Source organism: Nelumbo lutea, chromosome 8 (assembly GCF_056320005.1).
Source record: "Nelumbo lutea isolate HS-2025 chromosome 8, American lotus-T2T, whole genome shotgun sequence".
Taxonomy (NCBI): domain Eukaryota; kingdom Viridiplantae; phylum Streptophyta; class Magnoliopsida; order Proteales; family Nelumbonaceae; genus Nelumbo; species Nelumbo lutea.
In genome coordinates, this window is record NC_142691.1 from 19,688,045 (window position 1) to 19,696,291 (window position 8,247).

At 51.6% G+C, this 8,247-nt stretch overlaps 1 non-coding gene across 1 annotated transcript; it reads left to right on the forward strand.

Moving 5' to 3' along the window:
* Positions 1-258: 258 nt before the first annotated feature.
* On the forward strand, positions 259-345 carry TRNAS-UGA (transfer RNA serine (anticodon UGA)). The gene has a single exon. It is a non-coding gene; the product is annotated as a tRNA-Ser (tRNA).
* Positions 346-8,247: the final 7,902 nt, after the last annotated feature.

Genomic DNA, 8,247 nt, shown 5'->3' on the forward strand with positions numbered 1-8,247 from the left:
GAGTCGGACTCAATCACTCTTTTTGTTTGGAGGATCATTCGTTCTTCACTCTCTTGCTATTACCCGCAGGGAGCGCAGCAACCAAGGTGCATATTATCATATAGAAACAAGCGAAGCGTAGCGATTCGTAATACCGGAAAAGTGTCGCTAACCGGCAGGCAATAGAGTCAGCCGATAGGCGCAAGCAAGCGTAGCGAATCACATCGTTAAGCCCCCACCTGCCAGTGCGCGGATAGATAGGGCGAGCGAAGCGCGAAAGGATGGATGTCTGAGCGGTTGAAAGAGTCGGTCTTGAAAACCGAAGTATTGATAGGAATACCGAGGGTTCGAATCCCTCTCCATCCACGAGGTCATAAGTTCTCTCTTGTGTTATCTATAGATAAGAACGAATCGGATCGACTCCACTGATATGATAGATGGAATGGGGAGACGGTTGAGGTTCTTGTGTTATGATTTAGTTAGGACTTTGTCTCCCTTTCGTTATCTTCCGCCCCCTCGTAAGAAGGGCCGGGTAGATTACCTTTGGGAGCTAAGTCGAAGATCTCGGTGGTCTTGTGAGTGGTTGATAAACTGCGATTGCAGTTTTCTTTAGGAAGTCCCATAGCTGTGAGGCTTAACAGACAAAGAAAACGGTGGATACTTCCAGGTAGAAGGTGACGACCCTAATGAATCGACTATAAAGGTGGCTGTTAGCTACATCAGCGCTCAAATTCCTTCATCGTTATTGCCCTGGCTTCGATGATCAACCCCTGGCACATTTAGGTTTTGATCTTCGGCCATCCTGATCCTCAGGACCCAACACAACTATGAATCCTTTAAAAGATGCAAAAGGTGTTGATACGTCCTATCCACATAGAAAGCTTACCCTCTTCCACACATTACCGGTGGATGCTACAGCCGCTATCACTTTGGCTGCAGGAGGGGAATGGTTAAGTGACACTCTCGACGTCTTGTTTGGTAAACGGGATGTTTACCCAGGCGTCGTAGTCTTGCCTAACCGTTCGGCCGGAAATGTCGGATGCTCGCTGTTTAGCTACTTGTATCGATTTGCCACAGTGTGGTTAGATACAATGCGCTGGCAGCCTCAGCTTGGCAGGATGGGAGTGAAGGTCGAGGGAGCAGGGAAGAAAAGGTTATTCGCTATTGGCTCACCCAGCAAGATACAACGAAGCCAACAAGCGAGAAAACGTAAGGGTGCGCTAGCGCGCTTCTGTCACAGGGATAGTCAACGAGGCCCCGTGCGGCGCTCGATGGGGTCGAGAAAGCCTATGAAAGAAAGCAACAACATACACCAGGCAACAAAAATGCACATAGATTAGACAAAAGGTAACTTGTATTGCATTAATCAATGGTAAGCACAAGCACACAATACAGTGTCGAGGGGATCTCGTGCTTAACCTTTACACGCTCATGAACTCACTCGACTACCTACCTCCCCTCAAAGAGTACGTTAAGCTTTTGGGGGAGTGATAGTAAGAAACATCAAAAGAATGGAAATTCATACTATGTATTTACAATAACACCATTGGCGGTCCCCCCTTACAACATACATGCGTAGCCCACCCATGACACACATGCTGACACCTTGAAGGCACGCGGTTGGCACTCTGATGGCTCATGGTAGGTGCTTGATGGCACGACAAAGGAGTCACTCGTGACATTCTCCCCCACTCGATTCGATCTACGTCCTCAGAGATCGGCTTCGGCTGGTCCCTTAGAGTCACTATTGCGAAAGGAAGGTTCTCCTGCTGCTCCCGAACCTGCTGTCGTCCAAGGCCGAGGTGTATAGTCTTGTAGCATGGTTGGGTTGGCCTACTCTGTTGTGGTTTCCTAGGGCTAAGTCCTTTCCTGGCGGCCTCAAGGTATGTTAATGGCTTATTCGACTTGGTTATTGGGTAGGTTTGGGCCAGGTAAGGGTCAAAATGATGGTTTAGATTGTTGGGGTGTTGGTTCCCATGAATATTTCCCGAAGGGTGACTCACAAGGCTCCTACATGATTCAGTCTGAGGGATGGTGCGAAAGTGGTCCCTAGGCAGCTTGGGTGGCACTCGCTTTCCCCTGTGGTTGTGGTGATAGGCGATGTTGAACTTGGACATGGCCTTGGGTCTTCTACTTTGCTTGATGGTAGTCGACGCGCACGAACTCTGTTGCTGGAGAGGTGTAGACGGCTGGATGGCCTGTTGTTTCCTACTACTACTGTAGTTGTTGGCTCGAGGTGCGGCTTCTTCAGCTTGTAGAGGGGGGAACTTCTTTGCTCCCTTCATGTTGGCGTTGAACAAGACTTTTTCATGAAAAAGTTGTAGTGCAGAAACTTGCTTCCCATGAACTCGGGTAGAAGTCACAACTGGTACCATGTAAGGGGAGCGCTCGTCCAAGATGCACAGAGAGTTGATGTGAGGCAGGAGCGCGGCTTCTGCTTGTCTCATGAAGTCCATTCCCAAGACAACTCGGAAGTCATCCAGGGGTACAACTGAAAGATTAATCTTGTCTGTCCACGGCCCAACTTGGAGGTCAACACCACGAGCCGTGCCTTCAATCGCCTTTGCCCCGGAGTTCACGGCCTTGATCCACCCTGTCTCTTTCACGGTGTTCAGCTTGAGTCGCATGGCCTCGGCAACTGAAATGAAGTTGTGGGAGGCCCCTGTATCAACAAGGGCTTGAGTCGGCTTCCCGCCGAGGAGGATGTCTACATACTTCAGCCCCCTTTGGGCTCTCTTTGGCCTTCCATGATTGGCCTCTTTCTTCACCATGGCATTGAAGAGTTGAAGGGCGCCCACTCTTGGCGCCTGCACAGACTTTCCCTCATCACTTTGCTCGTCATCACTGAGCTTGGCAACAAGGGCATTGATCTTCTTCTTGGTTGGGCAATTGCGAACCAAGTGATTTCCCCTACAAAGGAAGCAAGAAATTGGGGACCCAGCGGTTCTGGGCATGTAATGGTGCTGAGGGCCTTGCTCTCCTTGTGGCTTCTTCCCGTAGTCTTGTCTTGCTGGCTTGTTGAAGCTGGAGTTGTCGTACGGAGGGCGTGAGCGACTTTCTCCCCCACTCAAATTAGGGGAACGCGGGCTTTCTAGCTTAGGAGCTTCTTCATCTGACAAGCCGATCTCATTGAGTTGCTCCGCCACTACCATTGCTGTGGCGAGGTCCTGTACGTTGCGGCATTGGAGTTCTAGCTCGGCCCATGGCTTCAGTCCATCCATGAAGTTGAACAGTAGATCCTTGTCGGACATGTCCGTGATCTCCAAGGTAAGGGCTGAAAACTCTTTAACGTAATCGTGGAGTGAGTCCCCATGTTGGAGTGCTTTCAACTTCTTCCGCGCCAAGTACTCCACGTTCTCTGGGTAGAATTGCCGCTTTAGCTCTCGTTTGAAATCAGCCCATGTCTCAATGGTGCACGTACCCCGTTCAATGTCTTGGCATCGCCTGCGCCACCATAGCATAGCAATGTCAATCAAATACATGATCACTGTACGAATTTGTGTTAGGTCATCACCAATGCCAGCGGCATGGAAATATTGTTCCATCTGCCACAAGAAGTTGTCAAGTTCCCTAGCATCTCGGGAGCTGGCATAAGGTGTGGGCTCCTGAATCTTCACACGAGCAGGGGCCAGCGTTGTGAAGGGGCTTGGAGTGCTGGCCACCAGTCTCTTGAGGAGCGACATGTCTCCTCTTAGTTCATCCACTTGAGTCTGGATGTCGGAAGGAGAGGCCATGGCTACTTTCATGGCCATCCATTCAGCTTTCATCTCATCCACCTGGTCTTGGACGTTGGATCGAGATGAGATCCCTTCTTGTCGAGATTTTGTTCCAAGGACTTCCTTTAGGGTTCTATTCAGGACGTCTTGGACCTCATTCACAATGCCATTTAAACGGGCTTCTAGCTCCACCATGGAGCTTTCAATTGTTTCCACATTCAAGTGGATTTCTTCTACACGGTCACGCATCTCCCCAACAATCACTTCACAGCGAAGGATGCGTGTGTCGAAGGCAGCAAGTGTATCAGCTGACTTGTCAGGCTTGCTTGTCTTGGATGTGCGATCCTTTGGGGCCTTCTCTGCAACGGCTTCATCGCCTAGAGACTCATCAGTCTCCTTTGCATGGGCAAGGCCATGCCTAATCTCATCGGTGAGTTCCTTGTTGTGCTTCATTGTGCCACCACTAGTGTTGCTATGCAAGGGTCACGAGCTTTGAGGAGCAACCTGCTCTGATACCAACTGTCACGAGGGTAGTTCTACAGTGGAAGGACCCGTGTGGCGTCCTGGCCAAGGCAGGCCAGAACAAGCCTTTGTAACACATAGAGGCTAGGAGTTGCCCGATGGGATGGCTCCACCAAAGTCAGTAGCACTGGATCATGACCTCAAGTCCAATGGCCGGGGCACTCTCCTGGCTCAGACTGGTCCATGGGAGGCGCCGCTTACGTGCTAAAGGGGGACAACCATAATGGAAGGCGACCATGCGCCGATGAGGTGACTTGGCACCGATGTGATGGGTCTCCTATAAGCCGATGATGACAGGCACCTGTGTGCCGTGATGATAGGTAACTGCTTGGGACAGAACACACCCGTGCGCCAAGGGCAACGGGGTAGCTCACTCAGCTTGGGCAAGGGACTGGCGTTGTGAAGGGACGTACTTGAGCCAAGCCCGCATGCCAAGCCTCCCTTGAGTATCGGCAGCGCAGTGCCGGTCCAACACTGTCCCCATGAGCAAGTGTGCGCCCATGAGGAACCCTGGTAGCCATGCTAGCCGTTAACTAGGGCCGCCCCGCAAGGGGATGATGGTCTAGGAGTGCTAAGGTTAGGCACCCAAGGAGGTCGACCACCCCTCCTCAAAGAGTACGTTAAGCTTTTGGTGGTCTGCCTGAAGATGACATTAGTTCTCCCAAAAATCTTACAGGCAAAAATGACGGGCATGTCCCTAACGTAAGCCTGCCAAGCGTAGGCAAGGCTAAGCCTGTGTTAGACCGTCACAGGCTCCCCCACTCAATTCATTGTCGTCCTCGACAATGACTCCTTCCGTGAATGGGCGTTTGAGTCCCGCGCCATCCACTCTTCAGCCAGTTCCAGGGCTCACCTCGCCAACCCGGGTCTTGCCTATATTGGTGTCCATTTTATGGGGACGGAACCATTTCACCATGCCGGCCTGCCTGGACTTCACCCCTCCAATGTTGAGGTTACTCAAACCGCGCAATGGCTATGCCGTTGATTTGTGAAAGGAGAGCCCTCGAAGAAATGTGTGTGGTGCTTCGCGGAGGTCCGCCCCATGTATCTTCTTACCTCAAGGCTCAACTGTCTTCTTGGTAGCTTTTCAGTAATGCTATCGAACACATTGATAGGTCTACTCCTGCTGTTGGCGATGGATGCTGGGTGTACCCTTTCACCATGCTGGCCTGCGGTCTTCACCTCGCCCTGTGCGGGTTACTCAAACCTAGACATGGCTTATGCTCTCACGACCTTCGAAACTATGCTTCACCTCGCTGGCTCGGGCTACATGTTCGCTCCGAGGGGGCCCCACTGCTGCTGCCTCAAGGAGATCTGACCGCTTCGAACGCGAGTGTGGCAACTTTTACCCATGAGTTGCCGAACATGCACTCGCCTTGTGATGAGCTTCTGCTGCTGCAAGTGTTCAACCTGAAAATTGAGCATGTCCACCTGAAACTTTGCCGGTGTAGGGCCGCCATGCTCCAACTGCTAGCGTAACCACATTCCTAACAAGGCCCACGCGTCTGCCCCCGCATGGGGACAACAACCAATGCGCCTGCACCCACAAGGGAAGTTTTAGGGTCATTGGAATGGGAACGCGAACATTGAATGGCCTCTAGCTAGGCCTGATAAGCAATATGCTCGGGAAGTGTACCCACATTCCTATCAAGGCTCACGCATCTGCCCCCACATGAGGACAGCAACCAATGTGTCTGCAACCACAAGGGAAGCTGTTTTAGTGTCATTGGAAAGGGGACACGAACACTGAAATGGCCTCTCTCCAGGCCTGATTTGAATTTTGCTCGATCCTGGGTGGAAGTGCCTAGGGACCGCACCCCGCAAAATGCTGCTTGTCGAAATGACTGCTTCAACTGGCTCTGGGCTAATCTGCTGAAAACCAACTGCGGCTGCAATTGGCCAACTTGCTCTGATACCAACTGTCACGGGGGTAGTTCTACAGCAGAAGGACCCGTGCGGCGTCCTGGCCAAGGCAGGCCAGAACAAGCCTTTGTAACACATAGAGGCTAGGAGTTGCCCGATGGGATGGCTCCACCAAAGTCAGTAGCACTGGATCAGGACCTCAAGTCCAATGGCCGGGGCACTCTCCTGGCTCAGACCGGTCCATGGGAGGCGCCGCTTACGTGCTAAAGGGGGACAACCATAATGGAAGGCGACCATGCGCCGATGAGGTGACTTGGCACCGATGTGATGGGTCTCCTGTAAGCCGATGATGACAGGCACCTGTGTGCCATGATGATAGGCAACCGCTTGGGACAGAACACACCCGTGCGCCAAGGGCAACGGGGTAGCTCACTCAGCTTGGACAAGGGACTGGCGTTGTGAAGGGACGTACTTGAGCCAAGCCCGCATGCCAAGCCTCCCTTGAGTATCGGCAGCGCAATGCTGGTCCAACACTATCCCCATGAGCAAGTGTGCACCCATGGGGAACCCTGGTAGCCATGTTAGCCGTTAACCAGGGCCGCCCCGCAAGGGGATGATGGTCTAGGAGTGCCAAGGTTAGGCACCCAAGGAGGTCGACCACCCCTCCTCAAAGAGTACGTTAAGCTTTTGGTGGTCTGCCTGAAGATGACATCAGTTCTCCCAAAAATCTTACAGGCGAAAATGACGGGCATGTCCCTAACGTAAGCCTGCCAAGCGTAGGCAAGGCTAAGCCTGTGTCAGACCGTCACACTTCGGCAAAGCATGCTCAGAAAGAAGCAACGGATGAGCGCTGACGCACTCAAGCCGTTGCGCTAATAGCATGATGAAAATCTACTGCGCGCTAACGCGGCTAGCAGCAAGATTCAAAACGGATGCACGCGCTAGCACGCTGCCGTTGCGCTAGCTGCGCGTTAGCGCCGCACTAGCGCTCAATCCGTTGCTTGTTGCGCTGTAGTTTTTCATCATGCTGTTAGCGCAGCCGTTTTGAAGCTGGGCGCACTAGCAGCGCCCTAAACGCGCCCAACCTAGTTTGCAGGCAAAGAGCAACCTGACGCGTTGCGGCTTTCCATCTTCCATCTCCTCTCCTTATTTAGTCATTAGGGCGAGCCGATTTCATCTCCTCTCCTTCTTAGTCGAGTGGATTGAATCTCCTGAACTTGCTCCTCCGTTTGCTGCTTCCAGTAGCTTGCTTACTCTCCTAGTTAGAAGAAGGCTCTTTGGCGGATTATTTAGATCTGGATAGAGTCTCGCTCAGTAAAGAGAGTTGTAGATTCGTAAGAACATGATAGAGTCTCCGCGCGCTAGCGCGCTACAACTAGCAGAGCTGCCTGCGGAAAAAGGCTAGCGCACTACTCTAGCTCGCTTCTGAAAGCGGAGCTCGCTGCTTTTCGCCGTAGCTTGCTGCTCGCTCGCTGTCTACTAAACGAGCCTTCACTGCCCGCCCGGCCCCTATCTTTAAAGTAAAGTGAAGTCAAATCAATGGCCCAACCTCTTTGTTTGAAGCTTTGCTTCTACTTGCTTGTTGAAGCCCCCTAATTCCGAAACACAACAATAGACTTGCAACTATAGTATAGGAAAAAGCTTCTCTTTGATAGCGGTCATAGTGGGGTTCAGAAAGGATCTGATCGTAGATAGAGACTTAAACCTGTGCGGGGGTAGGGGCGGATGTAGCCAAGTGGATCAAGGCAGTGGATTGTGAATCCACCACGCGCGGGTTCAATCCCCGTCGTTCGCCCATCAATAAATGGATCATTTGTTACGGAGACACAAGACAAACCTTTCCCAACTAGAATGAATTTTTTCTGCAAGAGTCATCTCGAGGCTTTCAAATGCATCCAAGCAATTGGTATCCGGTTGAAACATAGAAACCATAGATTCGCGTCGCCTACTTGCTGAAAGCACAAATGGAATGGCTGATCATTCATTGTATGAAGTTTTTAAGACCTCACTAATCAGCCTTACACTTTTGAGTTCATAATGAACGAAATGAACCCCCGGATGAAGAGAAAATCTCCCAAGCAGTGGGAGCCCCGAGACCTGGTTGTGACGATACCTTTCTTAGTGGAAGATCGGAAAAGACTTCTCTTCACGAGACTGATCGGATCTG